This window comes from Dermacentor albipictus, chromosome 1 (genome assembly GCF_038994185.2).
Source record: "Dermacentor albipictus isolate Rhodes 1998 colony chromosome 1, USDA_Dalb.pri_finalv2, whole genome shotgun sequence".
NCBI classification, from domain to species: domain Eukaryota; kingdom Metazoa; phylum Arthropoda; class Arachnida; order Ixodida; family Ixodidae; genus Dermacentor; species Dermacentor albipictus.
The window spans coordinates 68,297,855-68,320,481 of NC_091821.1; the positions used below are offsets into that span (position 1 = coordinate 68,297,855).

At 48.2% G+C, this 22,627-nt stretch overlaps 1 protein-coding gene across 1 annotated transcript in view; it reads left to right on the plus strand.

Moving 5' to 3' along the window:
• Positions 1-2,311: 2,311 nt before the first annotated feature.
• The window catches only part of VAChT (Vesicular acetylcholine transporter), a 57,607-nt gene continuing 37,291 nt past the window's right edge, over positions 2,312-22,627 (plus strand). The window contains exon 1 of the mRNA XM_065438315.2: positions 2,312-2,337. The gene's annotated coding sequence lies outside the window, so the exon portion shown is untranslated. The remainder of the gene's footprint in view (positions 2,338-22,627) is intronic.

Sequence of the window (22,627 nt, forward strand, 5' to 3'; positions counted from 1 at the left end):
TCGCTAAATTAACCATAGTTCATTTAATTAACATCAGAGGTCGTGGGTGTGACTCCCACCAAAGGTCGAGTGTTCGAGTTTCTTAATTAAATATATCCTAATTAACTGTGACTAACTTCCCCTTAACGGTCGTGGGTTCGAGTGCTATAATGAACTCTATCTTAATTAAACCTGCCTTATCATGTTCGATAGCGGACATGATAAGTGAGCGACTGATGGGGGTTGATAAGGGTTTGTACTGGTCGGATCAAGTTCCATAACACTGATAATGACACCGGGCTGCGTGGAGATGAGCAAGTGGCACAATGCTTACGCATACTTAAACACGTACCAGATGAGTTTCTGCGTGAGCTTTTTTTATCGGTGTTTCATGTGTGGCACGTAGAAATGTTTGTAAAAAAGACCAACAATTCAGCGCTCACACCGCCTTCCATCTTGACGTGGACTTGGCGACTTCGGGATCCTATCACTTGTACCCCGAGAATCGGAGCTTCGTTTTACCTGTTTTGAGACGAAGCGGTCAGAGGCTGTCATTTTTGCGGTCAGTGTGGGGATATCATCGAGGCGCCTAGCAGCTCTTTGCTTCGAAACCTGCCCATGATTGCACTCTTTCCACCCCCGCCATGGAAATTATAGCGGCGGTGGTGATGCAATGAAGGCAAGTATGCTCACCCCCACCCGGATCATTGAACCTATGAGGGGCTCACTCGAAACGGAATTCTTTCGACGTGTGCGTAGGGTGATTAGTGAATATACCATTCGTTAGACTCTCAGCAATGAACATGAAGGGAAATAACATCGGTCGGCACCAATAAATTATCTCGCTCTACGATGGCACCTCAGCTTGCTTCGGCACGCGTTCACGACATTCCGTACGTTCATGCCAATATAGTTTCTTTAGCAATATTGGATGGCTTGAATACCGAAGCTGTTCAAGAGGTCCGTATGCTTGCTATACTAAGGAATAAGATGACAAATATAATATCAAATTCTTTTCCTTGGTGCACTGTTAGGGACAGCCGAGAAAAAAAAACATTTCATCTGCATAAATGAAAAGAAAGCTTTCTCTTCCTGTTCAAAGTACACACACACACAAAAAGATAAGGCTAACTATACAAAACGTTAAAAGGAGATTCACAAGATGGACGCTAGTTTTAACAGACTTGCGGATGCCTTAGTCTCAAATGGATCAGCGTATCTGCAAAATGGGGTCGGAAAATAGACATCTTAAAAAGAAGTTTCGGCGCTTAGGTTCACACAATAGTTTCCCGCCAGAAAGGAAAGAAGCAGCAAAGGCGGTCCGAATTTTACTGCTCTTCTCCACGAGAAAGAATGTTCCTGTCGATTGAAGTCCATGTGCGCACGCGCGATGGCCGCCATTGTGCGAGCGTCTGCATTCCTCCATCGACGAGCAGCCATGACAGTCGTACTCTGTCTCTTCTTTAGGGCTTCTTTCTCCTGCGTATCTCGTCTGTTTTCGCTTGTTGTTTCGAGCGCCTTTCGTTTGATCTTTGTCTCATCCCCGACCGAGCCAGGCCCGCTGGCGTTTTGTCGGCGGTGTCTGCCCTCTGCTGTTTTGCCTCCATCCTCCTTGAAATGTCTGACGTTTCCTTCTTTGAACATTCCTTCTTTATTTCTTTGACATAACCCCCGCACCACCGCTACCACCACAGCGTGCGCGTGGCAACCCCGCCTCCTCCGATGGTGCCAAAATTTTCGCGCGCGCGCACCAGAGAAGGCCGCCGCAAAATAGTGCGAACGCTACGGTCCAGAGAGAGGAAAACGCGCAACAGAATTGGGAGGGGAAAAAAAAGACGAAGTGGCGCGCGAGAAAGGGCGCGGCCGAGTTCCCCACTGGCGGGAACGGGAGCAGGTGAGCACCGTCGGCGGACCAATAGTGGCGCGTCTCTCTCTCACCTGCGACCCGGCAGCTCGCCATTGGCTCTCCCCATTGGGGACGAGTCGTGACGTGTGCACTTCTCCCGCCATTCCCCTTTCTTCGGTGGGCGCTTTCCCCCACCTTTTTTTCCTCTGGACGAAATTGCCGCCGACAGGCAGAGGAACAGAAGGCAGAGGGATGTAGGAAAGCGGGACACTTCAGAAGGTTGGTTGCGTGGGAGGGGGTGGTGGTGGGGGTGACGGATAGGGAGTGTATGTCGTCTTGAGGAAACTGAGGACAAAGAGCGAGAAGGCTGAATGCTTCGCCCTCCTTCTTGTCTTCCCGAAATTCCCTCCGCGGGTGCTCGCTCGCAACCAGGCCAGCCGTCCACGAACGCCGCTCGAAAGCGCCTCAGAAAGCGGCCGGCGGTTCCAGACGGGAGCTTTCTCGCTGTCCAGGTGAGTGACGCTATTTTCTACACATGCGCTTGCTTAATTGTCCGCACCACTTTCGGCTGCGCTTTTGCTTTAGTCAGTGTCTTCGGTAGCTTTCAGAGTTGTCCCGGGGCATGCTGGCTTTTTTCCCGCGCGTTACTGCGGACTATCGCTGGGCTCCTCGACGCGTACTTGAAACACTGTGTCAGAATGCGCCAAAACGGAAACGCGCTATGGAAATTCATTAAATCGCGTTGTTTTGCATGCTTGGCGAGTATAAATGATACAGAGATACAATGGCTGCAGTGGCAGTATCGACTGCACAACTTGGTGAAGTCACATCGTGGGACCTATATCTATATACCAAACAGTAATGAAGGCGTGAAGAAACTATAACAACCTTTATATCCTTATAGTGGTCTTTATGGGGTCAGCAAATGTTCCTGATTTCTGCTTCTTGAGCACATTTATGTTTGTAACAATGCGGCAGTATTCGTTTTAGCTCCCAAAATAGGCTGCCAACTGAAAAAGACATGACGATAAACGTAGCAAGGAGCTATTCACCCTGCCTTGGTAAGTTCACATGGCGCATAGATACCATCTGATGTTTGCGTAACGCTATTCCTTAATGCAGAAGTAATCCTTACCTTTGTTTCGTTTGCATCAACATTTAACAAAAGCAAATAAAAAACGCATATACGATAGTGAATGCATGCTTCCTTGGAGTACTTATCGTCACTGAAGTCATCTTTCACTTGTGCTTTGTTCTCTCAGCAGAGCCTAATAGTTGGCCAAAAGTGGTTTCCCACCAGATCCTGGCGGCATATAGAAAGAGACTGCACAGACTCTTTCTGTATGTAGCTTGATGGAGTTATGGTGAAGGCGTGGGGAGAGGGGGTGGAGGGGCCAATGCTGCCTCGCGTGTTTTACAGAACACACGAACGTAACCACTATTATATAGATGTTTATTTATGCACGTTAATAACCTTGAAATGCTTTGACTACGGCGGAAGCTCTTGTGATTACGTACCATTAAGGCTTCGTAGCGTATAATCGGTGGGAATAAGACCAGATTATTGGCATCAATGTTGCAATTTAGGTAAGCACCTTTCTAAGCGGATTATCAACGCAAACTTGAAAGTAGTAAATATGATTACTACTCACGCTCACAGCCAAACAACGGAACATGGTCGTGCATCATAATATGATACGAGTCGGTAGTTATTCAAGGTCACCTGAGTGCCACATCAGCCGTGATACTGTATGATAGCACTTTCCGTGATTAATAACTAAACATTGCAATCCTGTTGCAAACCGTGAAATAACAACCAGAAAAAAAGTCGTCTGATCCTCATACCAGCTTCACTCTGGTTGGGTCTGCGAATACACTGTCTCAAAAACATGCAAACGCAAAAGCTATAAGAGGAAGCCAAATTGCTCTTCAGGGGCACAATAATACGTAATAAGGGCCCTGTTTTCATGCAAGCTGAAAAAGAAAAGTAACGCTGCGGCGTCTGACTCATAAAAGCAAATAGGTTTTTCGGCTGAGGATGAATTCAAAGTACAGCTTTCGTGCTTTGAATTAGTTAACAAGAGAGTGCGGTAAACGCGATGTCTGCAAGGGACCTTTTGATCATAAAGGCATTCATTAAATATTCTTTCCTGTGTAACCTAACTTACACGTGTAAGTTAGGTTACACAGGAAACACAGTTAGGGAAATGAAAGTACAATGTCGGACCGCTTGATGTGCTGATTTCGATTACGGTCTGTGCTACTACTTGAGCAGCTGTGAAACGGCAACTATTGGCCCAACCAGTTACAATAACAACCTTTCTGAAGAGTCTTCAACTTTAATGCTGCAACGCATGCGTTGCTTCACACGAATATATACATTCTGTGCACAGAATGTATATATTCGTGTGAAGTATCGTTCGAGGTGTAACGCTCATTCTCGCCATCGCAATAAATAAAAGGAGACACAAACACCTTAAGCAAGGCAAATAATACGTGCAAACGGTTTTGATTACAGTCCGAAAGAGCACTGCGCCTCCGTCATATACTTTCTCTGAGCTCCATGCAAAGGCCCAGAGAAAAGCCGAGGCGACAAGCAGTAAGGCGCAAGAGTGGCTCAACCATCTGAGAGACGACGACCGAGATATCGCAGGACGCTTTCCCGACCTTACTGAAAGACGGGTCAGGCCGTGGAGGATGTGTGGCGTCTACGGGTTCCACAGTCGTCGATACCAGGCATCTTCCATGAACTGGCGTCACGTCCGTGTCACCTGTTCCATGGGGACGAGCGACCGGGTAGACCTCTAGTATATGCCCCTTTACAGGTACCCGAGGAAACGGGGAACGACATGTCATTTAGAGTTCCGTTCCTTTTCAATATCTGGAAAGCTGTGGTCCGTTTTAGTGACCCTGGCACAGAGGTTCTTGTTTGCACCAAAGGATATTTCTGAAAGATGAGAAAGGTCAACATTAAAGACTCGCTAACTCAGGAAGCTCTCTTGGGCCTACAAGTCGAGGGCGCATCACCCTCTTGCCTGTTGCGAACAACATGACTGCGCCTAGAAGACGGCCATCACAGATTGCCTACCAAAGCGCCACGACGCGATATCTGTTCGACAAGAAACTGAGTTACCTTATAGTAACTTTAAAAACAAAGACCTAGCTACGAGCAGGAACGTACACTCAGCGGCAATCAATACACATATACGATTCCAAAAGCCCGACGCGCCTTTTCAGCGTTGATACATGACGGCTCTCCAAGTATCCCATTGACAATAAGTAGCTTATATGACAGCAAATAATCTGATCACACAATGAATAAGATAATAAAATTCCACGCATCACTGAAATTTCAGTTGCACCTGCATTCTTGCAGTTTTATCGCGGCTTTTTTCGGAATATTCATCTTGGAGCAGCACCGGCGCTGTATAACAATAATGTTTGTGCGACGATGTGGTCATTTTTGTGAATGAACCCGCCGCGGTTGCTTAGTGGCTATGGTGTTGGACTGCTAAGCATTAGGTCGCGAGATCAAATCCCGGCCACGGCAGCCGCATTTTGATGGGGGCGAAATGCGAAAACACCTGCGTACTCAGATTTAGCTGCACGCTAAAGAGCCCCAGGTGGTCCAAATTTCCGGAGTCCCCCACTACGGCGTGCCTCATAATCAGATCGTGGTTTTGGCACGTAAAACCCCATAATTTATCTTTAATTTCTGTCAATGGTTTTGTTGTTATCAAAGAGAGGCGCATTAATCATATTTGCAACAAAGTGGTGGTGACGATTCCGATTGTTTCCATGAAGCCACTTAGTTGTGACCGTAGTTACATTTGTGTGACAACTTTCTTCCCTGGAAATCTTTGCATCAGAACGCCAAAAAGACGCACCTCGAAACACGATAGCTTTGCTTAGAAGTGGCGATCTGAAGGCTTTACCACTACTGTAGCGCAGTGTATTAGTAGAAGTCTGCTTATTCTACTACAATGAGGAGTGTGTCACCATCACATACAGTGCAACACGTGTCCTGATAGGCAGACTATAACTGAACCATTTACACGGAGCTTCTTTCCTTTTATTAACACCTTACCGGGACGCAAGCATAGACGAAGCTCTTTGAAATCTCACGTCAGGATGAAATCGTACATCCCAATAAAAAATTAAAACTGCTACAGTCTGACATCTTCAGCCTAATCACGCTTCGTGAGCCCCGGAGCTTCAATACTTTCCATATTATACGTGCCATTGTATGCAACCCGTCAGTTTGCGTACCAGCGCACTGAATAATACATTTTCGCCGTCATTTTTAACCAGGCGAATATCTTCACAGCGAATAAAGCACATGAATCACCTTGGCACATCCCAAATCTTGGCTGATGATTGCTGACCAGTAATTTTTTGTGTATTAATTGAAATGTGGTTTATCTTTGACGCAGTGCAGTGGGCTATGTTGTAAACGTATTTAAGTTATTGCCACAGTACGAACTTTAGGACATTAGGCACGCTATATAATGGTTCTTGGAGGCTGCTTATTGTGTAGTATAGTACCCGCTGAGGTGTCTCCGTGGATGTTAAATTTTTGGTAGTAAGAACGAATTCATGGGTTGGGATTTCCGACCGCCGCGATCGTGTTTGGACAGGACGAAGGCAAAATAAATGAATCAAAATAAAGAAAATTCGGCCATACATGTACCCGGTTCTGGTGCAAATTATGGAACCTCGATCGGGGGTCAACACGTACCAGGGGCCCAGCCCAGTGCATACTAGTCCTATATAGTACAATCTTTCTCATAGCTCAGGCGTAGCTTCAGGCGTAACAATATATGAGTTATTGAAAGTGCAATATTTTTCTTTCAGTTTTATTTTATATTATTTCAGAATATGACAGAAAAGATACTGCATTTAATTGTATGGACACCCACAGGCGTAGGCTAATTAAATTCGACTGACCTTCACGGAAACCTTTCAGCATTTGTTCAGATGAGTGGAATGGCTTGATGGCGAGGAGAAAAAAAAAAGAAAACACACAACTGGATGCCTAATGGCCCGGTCCTGTTTGCTTCATAGCTTCGAAACACCACGCCAATGACGTAATTCAGTAACGTGCCGCATTGCGCACTCTTCCCGCGGATATAGGTACTTTTATTTCTCTCTAGCAGCTAATACTGGCGAGAACGTCCTGGTTCAATTCCTTTGAGTTCAAGATGCGCTTTAAGTGCCTTTTTTATTACTTTTTCATGTTCAAAGCCTTGATAAAATTCAGAAAAGCAGAACATTTTACCATGTTTATAATAAAGACAACGCAAACACTGCTGAATAAAAAGTAGACAGGTTATTTGTCAATAAGTGACGAGATCCGATGTAGTCAACGTAGGTAATCAACACACTGTAGTGGCTCCCTGATCTCCTCGTCGAGCCCTGAAAACCAATTTTACGCAGTGAAAGCTTCGAAATTGTATTTGCCGTGTCCATCCGTCTTTTGCATTATACGCCGCCGTGGTTATCGTGACGTCGTCGTCAGGCCACCTCTTAATCCTCAACGTCAGCCTCGCCGCATGGCGAAGAACCTTTGCCCGCCATCACCACTGCGGATCGAACTCTTGCGGCAGTGTGCAGGGGGGACAAAGACGCGCTAACCATTGAAAATTTGTGAGAGGTGTTGAGTGCTGTGCTGACCCTGAGGGCGGTGCTATCTGCACATGGATTTCGCGGGACGTAGTAGGCAATGCTATATAGCGGACGAAGTCGACGTTCTGTGCATCGCAAAGAAGTAGTTCTTGAGAAGGTGGCTGTGTCCACTGTGAGAGCCCGCTTCTGTCGCAGTAAATGAGTTCAGCGATGGAGGAATGTCTGAAGTCTGCTGATTTTCTTATGCTTCCTCAAATGAGGAGCTTTATTGTAACTTCTAGGCACTCAAGCTGCTCTTAATTGATTATCATTCTTTCATTCAGTCTCTCCCATACCACCGTGACGTTTACGTATATGAGAGGTCTATGCCTATTGTCGATCTAGCAATAAATAAATAAAGTAAACAACTGTTCACATCCCAGGCGTCATGGCCGAACTACAGAAATATTTGGATTTACAGGTATCTGAAATCTGGAGAAATACTGTTGATAAATAGTGTACGTTGGCGGCAGGAATGGCATGCTTACCCGGGGCTCTTTAACATTCATTTAAATATGAACACACAGGTGTATTTGTGATCTACTCCAGTGCAGTGTGGTCGCAATGGCTTAGATTTGAAACGGCGGCTTCGAGCTGAGCTGCGAAACGCCATCGCCACTGAACTACCGCGGCGGGCAGGTGTCGTGACTACCCGTGTTTTAACGCGATAGCGTTAAGGAGCTCGTGTCGCAGAAAAGCCGGTGTCGTCGGCGTCGGTGTCGGCGTCGGCGTTTGCGGCGTTGACCGTGAGCGATAAATCACGGCAGGCGCTTCATAAATAAAAAGCAACTTCCAAGATTGACCCGGTGGGAATCGAACCAGGGTCTTCGGAGTGTGAGACGGAGACGCTACCACTCAGCCACGACTTGGATGCTTCCAATCGGTGCAAACGCGCCTCTAGTGAATGCGGTGTAGCCTTCGAAACGAGCCGTGGAAAGTTATACTGCGGTGTATATCGGTAATTATGAACATGTACCGTACAGAAGTCACAATTACACGAGTTGCGAAGTGCGTTTCCGCTGCATTTCTTCTGCGCTTTCCGCACACGCAGAGCCATCTTGCGGCAAACACAGAAGACCCCCTCCTCTCAATGTACGGCGCTGCCCCGACAGGAGGCGCGCCGCGCGCGCATTGGGACCGCTGCCAGGCGCGTCGCGGGACTCCCTCTCCCCTGACGACGCTTCGCCGTGCTCCCGGTTTAGATTACTATCTATCTCTCTGCCCGTGCCGATCACGACGTTTGGCTGGCGTAGATCGTTTCCCCTCCGAGACACCGAGTTCTTTGGTTCGTTCCGTTCGCTCAGGCGCACGTTTCGTTGCCGCGCCGAACGCTGCGTTGCTCGACGCTCACCGCGTGATAGGTGGGCGCTAAGTCCGATGCGGGGCGCATCGTAAGTGATCGCTGTGCCGTAGCGCATTGTCTTATACCCCTTGGCGGGTCGACGGGAACGCTGTCGCGTCCCACTCTTGAAGGCGAAGCTTAAGCGTCCTCCAATTTTTTTATAAAAGGAAAATCAGACATCCACCCGTTCGTAGCAATTGCTACAAAGGAAACCCATACGGGTTCCTCGAAAGAAAAGCCTCAGAGTTGAAGAAAAATTCGTCCTGGTCCGGGACTCGAACCCGGGACCACCACCTTTCCGGGGCAGCCGCTCTACAATCTGAGCCATACAGGCGGCTAGCAGATGGCAGGGCGAAGTCGAATTTGCCGACAACACACGAAGCAAAGGCAAGTGTTTGACGTAGTAGTTCTGCGGAAGCCCGCAAGGTGGAGAGAAGTAATTATAAAGGGAAAATCAGACATCCACCCGTTCGTAGCAATTGCTACAAAGGAAACCCATACGGGTTCCTCGAAAGAAAAGCCTCAGAGTTGAAGAAAAATTCGTCTTGGTCCGGGACTCGAACCCGGGACCACCGCCTTTCCGGAGCAGCCGCTCTACCATCTGAGCCAACCAGGCGGCTAGCAGATCGCAGGGCGAAGTCGAATTTGTCGACAACACACGATGCAAAGGCAAGTGTTTGACGAGCTTCCGCAGAATTACTACGTCAAATACCCGTGTTTTAGTTACAGTCTCTTTATGAATTATCAATTGTTCTTCCTCTCTCGGTAGAGTGACTGACCTGTTCTTTCAAACATTCTCCTTGAGTGTTCCCATAATTTACGGCTACCCTCTAATGGGGAAGGGGGTGAAAGCGATGCGAAAGATAAGAGAAAAAGAAGAACACAATACAGAACTGCCTCGATACGGGGGGGGGAGGGGGGGCTGCCGCACAGTCTGTGACGGCGACACATAGTCCACACTGTCCGTGAGTGGGCGCATGTTGTTAGATATGGAGCTGTTTCCTGCGATTACTTCGAGTTCCCCAAACCACATCGGATTGCAGCACAGCTAACTGAGGAATGCAGAAGCAGGAAAGCGCATTCCAGAGGAGACACGTGCAAACAAGTTTGCGGCCCCCAGGTCGTGCGCCGCCGGGATTAGCAGGTGGGCCTCCGACAATGGAGCATGAGCAGCCCTCCCCTTCTCCTCGTTAGAAGTGCATTGCCAGTCTGCGAGGCAAGACCACAGAGAGCCGCCAGGTGTGACACCGCGACACGGGCGCCTACCATTGGCTGAAAGTGGCGTCATCGGAGCGGACTCTCCCATTGGTCAAACATGACGTGACTTACAGTGCTCGAAGGGTTTATAAGAAGCCTTCCAGAGAGACCTGAGGATTCTGGGACATGCCCTGATTCCCTGATTCACCTCTCTCGAACTTCTTGCCGCGGGCCGCAGCGTCCGAGTTGCTGCCGGCCCGTAATGACTGTACGACTGGTACTTGACGCTCACGTCCCCTGTATATAATGTAGAATAAACCCTCCCAAGTTTGGTCTTCATCCGCGAAGCCCGTCCTCCAACCCCTACAATGTCCAGCTAGTTTAGCGTAGCTGAGAACGGCTACTCTTTGTGGTTCCACTTCGCGTGATTGTTTCGGTGCACCCGCAGACGTCACAAAGGAGTACGCATTTGAAAATGCTACTCCGAGACATAGATAGGACAGAAGGGTGCAGTCACGTTGCGGAAGGTCGGACGGAATACGGAGCTGTAAATCAAGGTCTATGGTACGAAGGCGTCCACTTGTAAGGTCGGATAAATGTGTTTTATCTGATCTTAGGTTACGCGCAAGCACGCAAAGTTTTTTTCGCTGCGTCGGCTGTTGAAAGTTGTGAGGCAGTTCCAAGGTGGTGATAAGGAAGCGCGCGCCATATAGTTCCTCATATGTGGCTTGCACACGCGGTAGGACATGCTGCGGCTAGCTTACTCTTAGCATTCCTTCCAACAATGCACTGCGCTTTTGCTCTTTCACTTCGATGTAGTAAGACAGAAACATCTAGTAAAAACGTAGTAATGGTTGTCGTTGCTACTTTTTTGCTACCCTTGTTCGGAACACTACGCTCAGTAGAGATTGTGGGACTTTTGCTTAACGAAGTACCTTTTGGAGTTGCTCTCTGTAACTCGGGAACGGGAACGCATCGGCCTTTTCGCGTAGACATCCACTGATACACCATAGCCTCGGTGCGCCATTGTATTTGCGAGCCCACGTACGCCATCCACCGCTGCACTAACCTATGACGCGGTGATTCCAAACTAGACGAAAGGAAGCTGCCCGCCCATGGCGATCTCTACGGCTGCGCATTTTGAATGTGACGCGAACTTCCGCGATGCGCACAGCAAGCGACGAAGCATTTGTCGCGATTAACATTCAGCCGAAGGCAATCCTTCTTGAGCATGTAACCACGTAAACAACGTTTGAAGTACTTGAGTATGAAGTGTTTCAATCTGCTCTCACGACATCGACAAACAATGCTGCCAGGGGGAAACACTATGTTGCATGCCGGCAGCAGGGTACTCTTCCTCAAAAGTGCAATACGCAACGCCCGCGGCTACGACTTGGTTCGCCGTAGCCGTTCGTTACGAACGCTGGATCACAACATAAGGCAATACAAATTCGACTCAGCACAAGGTCATGAGCTCGATCCCAGCCGCTGCAGCCGCGTTCCGATGGAAGCGGAATGAAAAAAAAAAAGATCGTGTACCATGCATTGGGCGCACGTAGAAGAATCCCAGGTGGTCAAAATTATACCGGAGTTCCCCATTATACGGCGTGCCTCATAATACGATCGTAGTTCTGGCGCGTAAAACCCCAGAATATTTGTTGGTATTGTCTTTTTTTGTGTGTGCGCGCATTCTTTCTTGCGCTCGTTGCGCGCTTTCGCTCACGATCCTGCGAAACTTTGCTTTCGCATGACGCTATACCCTGATGCTTCTCGGCAATCTTTCCCGTCTATTCCCTGCGCATTAATATTGGGGCGTGATGGTTACGACTGCAGATAGCTGCTGGCTTTCCTTTCCGCTGCTTTACGGTTTTCTTAAATGAAAAACAAGATCTACAAAATGCCAGTTCGTCTTCCCACTGTGACACGAATGAAGCGTGTCTAATGCTAAAGTGTATGCCACGGAAGTGAAAAAAGTTCACCGACGATTACTATACTCCTTAAGGCGAAATTTCAGTGCAGCTCTATACGTGTTTTTATTTCGTGATATATTGGCTGGCGCGGACAATCTCTCATGTGCGGCACGTTGCAAATAGGGCGAAGTGTAGCGCGACTGCCTCGCTAATTGGGATATCGTGAGAGGCAACGCGTGGGTGACGCGTGGGCTCGATTCACAGCAGCCGCCGCAGACAGACCTCCGCTCATGCAGCGCTTTGTTTCCATATATGGTATCGGTGGCGTCACTGGTGAACAGACGACCTGCGCTACTCTGGCGCCATCTCGTAGCCATCGTCGCCGCGAGCATGTCTTGCGCAGCGCTACGCTTTTCTTCTGACGCTTTCGCTATAGCCTCCTCCTCCGCTTTCCTTCTCGCGCTCTCTTTGCTATCGCCGTCTCCCATCCCCCGCTGCGCTACGCGTTCACTCTTTCATCCTTTGCTGTGCTCGCTTTCTCGGTTACGAGGTACGCCGACGCTCGCCGCAGGAACGGGCGCTTAAGAGCTGCATTCTAAAATTACAAAAGCCGACAAATCGTCGTTACGCAACGCTGGCGCGCCAAGTACGCTTAATAACTTTCACTCTACTCGACTGCTGTCCTTCGTCGGTGAGTCAATCTATCGTTATTTTATCCTCATCATCGTGTTCCTACTTATATTCAGTGTAGAATTACTTTGTCCTTCTAAATACGGAAATATTCTCTTTGTTTGAGTGTTTTCAGCTAGCTTGTCTCTATATGACTCTTTAGTCGTGGCCATATCCTCGTCTTCGATATTACGACGTTGGCTTTGCGCTCATTGGCCATTTTATACTATGTTCACTTTCACCTTAGTTGCGCACTTTGAGCAGTATTTTGCAACGATCCTCTGCTTTCTGTTTTCTGCTACTTTTACCTTTCGTTATTGGCTCGCACTAGGTCGTGCCCCAGTTATCATCGTATTCATTTCTGATCATCCACTGCACCGAGTGGCGCAATGAATCATGACAAATTGACAGAATCAGAGAAAGAAAATCTTATGAAATACGGTCCTTTGTTCCTGCCGGCATTACCTGTCGTCTACCTCATAGCCATCTCTCCTCGCTTTCACACCATCGTTCTCTCTTGTATTATAGCAGTTATTCCTTCAGATTGTGTTAGGCTTGGCGAGTGCTTCATCTGAGTAACGTCCGCAACCCTTATTTTCGCAGGTAGAGATTTGACCGACGCCGTTAACTACAGACACGATTACTTGTGAAAACGAATAAAAATGGTCCTGACTTCGAAAAGGCTTGATGGGATTATTAAAATTTGGAATATTCAAATGGCATACCCTAATGAAAATTATAACTATAGATTCAATTCATGTGTCGTATATCCCTTCATAGAACCCATGTTGTTTTATGCTTCATTTTTCTCGAAAGCAGCTATGATATGGATTTGGGAATTTTAAGGCTTGTACGTACGTGAAAGATATACACTAACGTTTCGCAAAGCCAGGGAACGTAACATATTTCAAGTGCTGGATTCATTTTTCAGTCAGTAATAAGCCATATTTACGAGTCCGTCATTGTACAATAGCTAACAGCCGAAATACTGGTGCCCTTCCGCAGCAATGCTTGGGCGTCTGTAATAAATCGTCATTGCCTCCATTGGTGAACCGTGTCCACCTTCTTCCTTACTTTCGTTATTCATTTAAGCTACACATCGTGGCAGCGCGTTGTGAACTCGTAGGTCGTGCTCGGGTCACCTTGCACTGCGCGTCAGACACCGCAAAATGATAAGATACGCCTTATCACATCGCCATAAAGCGCTGAAATAGGACACCCTGATGACTGCGGAGTCTTTCTTCACATTTATATAAACAAGAAGCCATATAAGCCCATGGTCGAAGAGATCGAAGAGAAGCAGCGGCACCGTCTCCTGGATAGGCGTTCTCAGAACAGGTTCTTTTAAAATAAGATCCGCGTTCACAAAGCAGTTTGTACGCTAGAACAGCTCGTAAGAACACGCGCCAGCCAGTCGCAATAGCGAACACATTATTATAAAATATAGAAAATAAAAACAGTTCTTACTAATCAAAAGCTTTGTAATATCGCCTTCGGTAGACTACGGTATAATTAACGCCCTCTGTACACTGCTCCCATGCTGCCAGGTGTGGTCGAGGATATATATAAATGTGCCGGTTGACGCCATGCCGCGTAAGTATGTATTTAGGAAATTAGACGCGCTTTATGGTTTTCTGTTGATCAGACATATCGTTCTGACTTTACGGAGCGGAACATGCGTTGTTAGACGCCCCACACCCCCTGCCTATTTGCGAGTGCTGTGGAGCAGCCGGATGCAACTGCTTGCGGCGTCTACCCGCGATTATTCAGTTAGCCTGGCGTAAACATGTGTTATTTCTGTGGCAATCGCGTTGCGGATTGATTAGTGATGCAAGAACCCCGTCCCGATGAAATATCTAAAATATACAATAGACTACATATTGTGTGTGAGTCATGTAGCAGAAGTGCAAATAAAATGGAATTCATTGAATGGCGACTCGACGGGAACTGTTGTAGAGAGTATACGTTTTGGGTGTTCGACGCTTTGCTGATGACTGAGCGACTCGTTGACCAGCTGCGATTTTAGCTGGCGCTTGGTCAGTAACGAAGAACGTGATTCGTGCATTGAAAATTTCCGGTCTTTGCGATATTGTAACAGAAGTCCTATACAAGGCGCTTTCATTTATATTAAACTAAAGATATGTGCTCTTCGCGAACATGATACACCTCCATAATTATCACAATTGCAGTAGCACCTGATGCGCCCATTTTCAAAATTTCTTCGACCCTGTGAAAACCGTCAGAGAATTTTCAACTAGTTAAAATATATCCAACTTCGAAGCACTCGTATGCAGGGCTTTGATGCATGCTTTCTATATACCAAGCTAGTTGTAACAATTTGGTGGGGCAGTTTGCACGCCTCGATGGAGCAATTGAAGCCGCAGGAATTGGACAGGTGTAACACAGCAACGCGCAGAAGTCTTGACTTAGCGCTGAATGTTATTCACTTGGAGACTTCCTCCGAAACCGGAGAAGCGAGAAAAGCGCGCGCACGCAACGCCGTATGCAAAAGCACGTCCTCGGCGCGATCGACAAGCTATATAGGACGTTCCTCTTTTCTCGCCCGAAACCCGCGCGTCCCGCGTGAGGAGTACGTACGTGGCAGTAGACGTGAGATGCGTCCATGCGGCTGCCAAATCGCGTGTCTATAAATACACGCACCTCGACAGCGACTCACTCCCTCGAGCGCTCACGCAAGCGGGTCGACGGCTGTTCCCGGCGAGTGCGGGCCCGCAGCGTGCACCCAACAGGGGAGCCGAGGGGAAGCACGGCTCCTTCGATTTCCAATACACCGCGCATGCATGCGCCGGTAGCCGCAGAGTTGAACTACGCGATGGCGCCGTGAGTGCGTGCGCCCCTGCCCTAGCGCGGGACTCGCGCGAGCGGTGCTCCTGCGTTTTGGACAACTCCCAGACGATGATAGTTGCGCTGCTGTAGACAACGCCACGGCGTCCTTGTTCCCGCATCCAATGCTCGAACAAGAGGACGCAGCCGGGACACCGGTGCTCGAGTTTGTCTCTTTCTTGAGGGGGGTCAACCGTGAGAAAGCCAAGTGCGTTGCAAATCAAGAGCAATATCCTTGAACCCACGGCGAGTGAAATTCACTGCTTTCTAAGGGGCAATACATATAAAGTGGCGAAAGCGGCTCATGCACACCTGAGAGGGGATGGAGAAAGGAACCGAACCGGACACCGTAATACGAAAAGGGAGGTGTCGCCCAGCGATCATCCGTAGTGAAGGAAGGTTGAAAAGACGCCACGAAAACGGGCTAAAGGTGACACCTGTGTCGCTTACAGAATTCTTGTTGCCGCCATTCGTGGCGCATGTTGTCGGCGAGGCTATTAAAATGGAAAATGGAAGGAAGGTTTATTTATGCTGACTGGAAGTGTTACGTTCGTACAGCATGCACAGCGCCCTTTCATTTTCTGTGCCATAATGTAGTGACGATAAGAATTACTACTACTACTACTACTACTACTACTACTACTACTACTACTACTACTACTACTACTACTACTACTACTACTACTACTACTACTAATAATAATAATAATAATAATAATAATAATAGTCTTTGTTATAGCGCTCAGGAGCCGCGTATTGGTTTTGGTACTGGCGCACTCGTCAGACCGTGCACGTGAATATACATTAACTGATTATGAGACTATAGGCAAGTTATTGAAAGTATTATTGGTCTGCACCTCCCAGTTTTACCAGGCTTGAATGTGCTGCAACCAATGCGTCAAGCATCGCAGTGTGGTTACATTACCCAGAAATTGGCGCGCATATGTGAGCACAACGTGCATAAGGGTATATAGGATAGGTTTAATAATAATAATAATAATAATAATAATAATAATAATAATAATAATAATAATAATAATAATAATAATAATAATAATAATAATAATAATAATAATAATAATAATAATAATAGTAATAATAATAATAATAATAATAATAATAATAATAATAATAATAATAATAATAATACTGCGTTTGGAATCAAAGAGACGTACATGCAGAATGGACACTAAGAACATGAGCAGGCTGACAACTACCGCTGGTAGAGGCACAAACGGCTGCCAGGAGGGGCTGGAAACATAAAAAAGAAAGATAGGGAGAAAAGAAATAAATAGAGAAGAAATAAACATGACACGATCCTAAAGACCAAAGTAAGACAACGGCAAATAATAGGGCAGGTCAGTAGGAACAGAAAAAAAAGAACAGTCACCCAAGGGTGCACTAATTCAAAAGAGAGAGAGAGAGAGAGAAAGAGAGAGAGAGGAAAACGTCGAAAAAATGCCCTGAGGTATCGTCATTCATGCTCAGATCGCATTAGTGCGAAAACAACACGACAAGTAACAAACTGGAAGTTAATTCAGCGGCTTCTAGGAATTGAGAAAGACTCGCGATTAGTGGAGTGGGCAAAAACTCCACCCACTGCTGTAGGACCAGAGCGGTGGGTAGCTTCTTCAACTGCGACGTAGAGTTGTACAAGCAACATGTACACGTACAATTGCATGTACATGCAACCTCAAGAGTTAACCCTCGCAACTAAGCAATTCGGCAGTGTTGCCAAGGGAATAACTTGTTTCGAGGGCGCGGTGGGAGCTCGTAGCTGCGAAGCTGCGCATTCAGCTGCTGCGATATATTCGAAATGATCTGCCGATACGGCCGCGTGCGGATTGGCAGCAAACGCCAGCGCCGTCCACCTGTGCGGACAAAGTGGCTGCTATAGGTCGTACACATGCTGCGAAACAGGTGAGGAGTCGAGATAGGGCACAGGGAACTAGTGGCGGGATTGAGTGACGTTGATTTATTATAATTAAATGACCAGGCGTTCTCCCGGTTTCTAATTATTATTGGCGCAGGCTCTCTGTGCAGTATGTAAGAGCTGCAACAAGTATAGTACGTTACCACAATTTTTTCCTTCCTTTCTCCTTGGTCGTGAGCTGACTAATAAACTTTTGGAAATTTGATTCATGCGTTATTGAAGCGCTCTTTCTTTAGTAAATATTGATCGGGCTTTCGCTACGTTTATACAGTGTGAAACAAAAGCCGCAAATAAAGGAAGACGAAAAAAAAAAGAAGACAACCGGAAACGTGATATTGGCCAGACTCTCACGTTACATAGCGCACAGTGTGGAGCGCCGGGACACACACAACATATCCGTAAGCGAGACACGGTCGTACCTCCAAGGAGACGCAGCCCCTGTCGCGTGCGTTAGGCGGTCTATAGCAAAGATGTTGCTGGGAGCGACTGCACGGAGTAGCGGGTGTAAGGGTGGAGGGACGGAAGTGAATGTGCCGCGCTGGCCGAGCTAAATAATTCAAACGACGGAAATAGAGGGGGCCAGCCGCGCGCACCAAATCACTCCCGGCTTGGCTCGGCTTGTGTCGCATCTTTTGCTCGGCTAATGGGAGAACGGGGAGCGTCCCGGGCAGGGAGCTGCGCGACGGCAGCCGCGTTCGAGCTCTCCGCGCACGCGGGACGCGCTAGCCACGGAGTTGCTTCCCCAGAGTAGTGCTGCTCCCCCTCCCCCCCCCTCGCCCCACTAATCCTCGCTTCCTTGCTCGTCATTTAAAGGCGGCGGCCGCCTAACGCTTTTGCAGACGCCTTATTAAGCAGTCCCTGGGGGAAACAGTTGGGCGCGGTGGTGGCATACCAAGTGGCAGGGTCCCCATTCTATCCGAAGCGAGCTCGCCACCTTCCCACTCAGTGTGGCCAGACCTTTCTCGTAAGGTCTTCCCGACACCGCCGGTTTCGCACACGCGCGCCTGCCCTGCAGCCCCGCTGCCCCCTCTTTTGTCGTCCGACACACGCTTGCCGCTTGTCCGGAGGGTTTGATTGATTCGGAGACTGCGCTAGTTGAGCGCCGACAGGTATGTTTCTAGGGACATGTAACGAGGACGCGTACTTGAAGCGCAAAAAAAAGACAAATAATAATAATAATAATAATAATAATAATAATAATAATAATAATAATAATAATAATAATAATAATAATAATAATAATAATAATAATAATAATAATGTGTCATGATTACGCGGGTGTTTTTAGCTAGAAAAGACATATTGGGTGTTGTTTTGAAAGCTTCAAGAAGTAACTGTGAAGGGCGGCAGATTGGGATACTTGGTATTCTATTATTTTTGTTGCAGGCACGTTCAAGGCGGAGCATCAAATGAGAACACAGGAAGAAAGCGCGTGTGCTAACTTCCAAATGAGATTTGTTGTGATATGATTTGTACAGGTTGAAAAAGAAAGCTCAGCAGGCCAAATGAAAAAGAACAGAGCGAAAATAAAGTGAGCGCAGGAAGCTATACATAGCGTAAGCAGAAAAAAAAGTGGGCGGGGGAATGAAAAGAAGTCTCAGTTTCGCTCGAAAGGAGAAGCATCGATTGCGATAACAAATTAGTGGACAGCTATACGAAGTAAGGATAGCAGTTTTATCGGCCGTATAAACTTGTTAACATAGGCATACTAACTAAATTAACAAGCATTGTGTCACGCACGCACAAGCAAACATGAACACGTATCTCACTCGGCGACCGCGGAAGCTCGCTGTCAAAACGCTGCAGTGAGAAAACGCGGCAGCAGCAGCGAGCGAATCGACCTCCGTGCTACCGCTCGCATCAACGCGAACGAAGGCGCGAAAACACAGCGCAGCGCGGACTCCGTACCCGGCGCAGATGGCGGGCCGCTGTATCTGCTCGGAGGCATTTTTTTAATTGCTACTAAGTAAAGCGGGTCGTGACATTTCCCCGAGGCTCCCGACCTTTCTGCGCAGGCGCGAGTAAGAGCGGGTGCGAGAGAGAAAATCTGGGTGCTTTTGCTCCTTGGATATCTGACTTCGCCTATAGGCACTACTGAGGAGAAATTTCTTTGCTCGTGTTGTATGTGTTTGTCCCCTAGGCGTGCCGGTATTGCGGAGTGGGGTCGAGCTTCTTTGCCCTCCGACGCTGGCTGCCGGCACGGTGAAACAGGTGAAGCAGTGCGCACGGACATCCAATTTGGTGATCGGTGTGTCTCAAGGTGCGTTGGACAGACTTTCTCGCGCATACGGCGCTGGTGCGGGGTCAATCATGCCACATTATAACTTCGTCGCGTCTTACGGCGCTCTACCTTAAATAAAAAAAAAATGCTGATTTTCCTGGGGGAGCATTCAGGTCCATAGTATAGAGGTGGACCTGCTCTCCTGGAGCAGTACCTTCGCTCTGGGCAGGTTTTTCGTATGCCGCTGTCCGCGACTTTTCAGGGGTATTTTTGAGTGGTCCCTTTTGAGTGAAATAAACGCACAGCCACTTACAACCATGCTTGAACGCGATTGCTTGATGTCACGCCGTCAGGATTATTGATTTTGCATCTCGCCACCGTTAGGTTATGTTAGTTTAGGTTCGGTTAGCGTAAAAGGCTTTAGGGTGGTGCGGCGTATTCTCACAGTGGTTACGTACGCCATGCGGATTATCGTTTTTCCATCTGCGCCACGTTACGTTACGTTTACGTTAGGTCAGGTTAGGTTAGCTTAGGTTAACGTTAGAGGCGTAATAGGCGTTAGGGTGGCGCGGCGTGTTCTCACAGCGGTTACGCCATGCGCTTTGCATCTCGGCCACCTTTGCTTAGGTTTACATTAGGTTAGGTTAGGTTAACGTTAGGTTAGGTTAGCGTAAAAGGCATTATGGTGACGCGGCGTATTCTCACAGTGGTTGTAGATGTCATACAGATTATTGTCTTTGCGCCTCGGCCTCGTTACGTTACGTTATCGTTACCTTAGGTTAACGTTAGGTTAGCGTAAAATGCGTTAGGAAGGATGCGATGTATTCTCATAGCGCTTGCAGGGGCGTCGAGCGTCACCGGCGGCCTTTCAGCCACTCGCGTTCAACAATGGTTGCTAAGGTGTGCTGCCTTCTAGATGTTGAATATATGCGGCCCGGCCTTTACCCAGGTCCCTACTGCTCCCACGGAAATATCTGAGATGTTATTCTTAAAGTACATCGCCGTAAGGAGCGAGAAATTGAGGAATGATCCGGCACGACTTACTTAGCACGAAAGCCGCAGGTGCGAGAATCTCTGTCCAACACATCGATCGCCAAATGGGGCGCCAGTGCCCGCTGCTTTACCTGTTTCACCGCGCCGGCAGCTAGCGCCTGAGCGTGAACAAACTCGGCCCCGCTCCGCAATGCCGGCACACCTAGGGACAAACGCATATAACACGCGCAAAGAAACTCCTCCGTGCGGCCTAGGCAGAGTCGGAGATTCAAGGAGCAAAAGCCCCCTCATTTTCTGCCTCGCACCCGCTCTTACTCAGGCATGCGCACAAACGTCCGGCGCCACCGCAAATGCCACGCCCGCTGTACTTACTAGCAATTGTGAAGTCGCGGCCCCGCGCAGAAGTCGCCCCCTCCCTAGCCTCCGCACAAAGTGTTGCGCAAGACGGAAGCAGGCGCGCTTCCTCCCCGCTTGCGTCCTTTGCGTGAGCGAGATTGAGCTGCGATCGCCGGCTCACCCGCGCACGCTTTCACTCGAACATACAGCATACGGCGCGCGGCGACGATCTTATCGCCGTTGGACTTTATGCGGAACCGCACAGCGACGCCGACGCCGACGGCAGAAATGGACCTGGAATGTCCATATAGTTGCTATCCCAATAAGAATATACACGCACAAGGAAAGACACGCAACTATCGCGATCACTATCCGCACATGCCGGCACCCTTCAAGAAGACGACTTCTTTTTTCGATGGAGGCACGGATGATTTACTCACGCAAACACCATATTACCGTGCCATTTATGCCGCCTCGACAAAGGCGTTTGCACAGTCGTCCTTATGGCTATCTATTACAAGAGTGTGCTAAAACACCGGTGCGCAAGCACACGCATGGCAGTGAAGAAAAAGCAAGGGGCTTCAGCTGCACCAGCGCACGAAAACTCTCAGGAGGTCTGCGTAAGAAAAGTGATCGCTGGTGGGCAATTATAAAATTTTAAAAAAAATCCGTGGCAGACGTGAACCTTACGGCACTGCCGTCTGGTAAGAAACGCGTGTCAGAGCTGATTTGCTGTTTGCACAGAACGGCACCTGATATTTTCTGTTCACCTTATTGCACGCCATCTCCTGGGCATCGTTTGCCTTCATATGCCCCGTGTAAAGAACGGCGGGTTGCACAACAAGATTGTCACCTTGCCACCCGATTACGACAAAGGGTGCAAGACGCGCACCTCCCGCTCTCCACCTCTCCGTGCTGCAGCTGCGAGGCGTTCAAAGAAGCGACCTTTGCGCTGGAACCCGCCGCCTTCCTCCAGCCCCTTCGACATGGTGACGGGACGAATTCGGTGTGTGGACAATGATTCTAGAGTTCCCCAATGCGGAGCTGATTTGACACGCCTGAAGAAGCTACCGCGGGAACGTCTTATTTTTGTGCTTCTCACGGTTTGGAGTGGCTCGGAACAATGAGCGACGCGCGATCGACAACGTCGATTTTCCGGAACGGCACCACCTTCAACGCCGTCGCTTGGGCTTCGGAATGTGTGTGCCTTTGTGTCTGTAAACTGGTCTTCAGAGCAGCTGCGAGTTGGTGGTGTGTAAACGAACAGCCGCCGCGTCGTAGGACCAGCGGATCGAGTGGATAAAAACTGTGGTTGTGCGATTGTTGGACGCACTTCTCTTGAGCAGTCATGTTAGACTGAGTCACTTCTCTCATGCAGTCCTGTTGGACTAATACTCTTTTTCTCAAGCAGTCATGTTAGACTGAGTTAATTTCTGTAAATAAACCCCTTTTTCCTCGTTCTCGATGAGAAGCAGTTCTTCACTTCATCAACGATCTCAGCGTAAATAAGTTGGACGACGGCATGGGCCAGCTACCTTCGAATTCATGCCGTACTCCAATCTTGGCAAAGGACCACGGACGAAGGGATTGAGCCCCCAATCCTGACAACTGGCTGACAGCGGTGGGATGGACTTTGCGACATGGTGCTGTATCTGCGGTGAGTGCTTGGTTTTTGCTTTGACTCTCTAGGCTT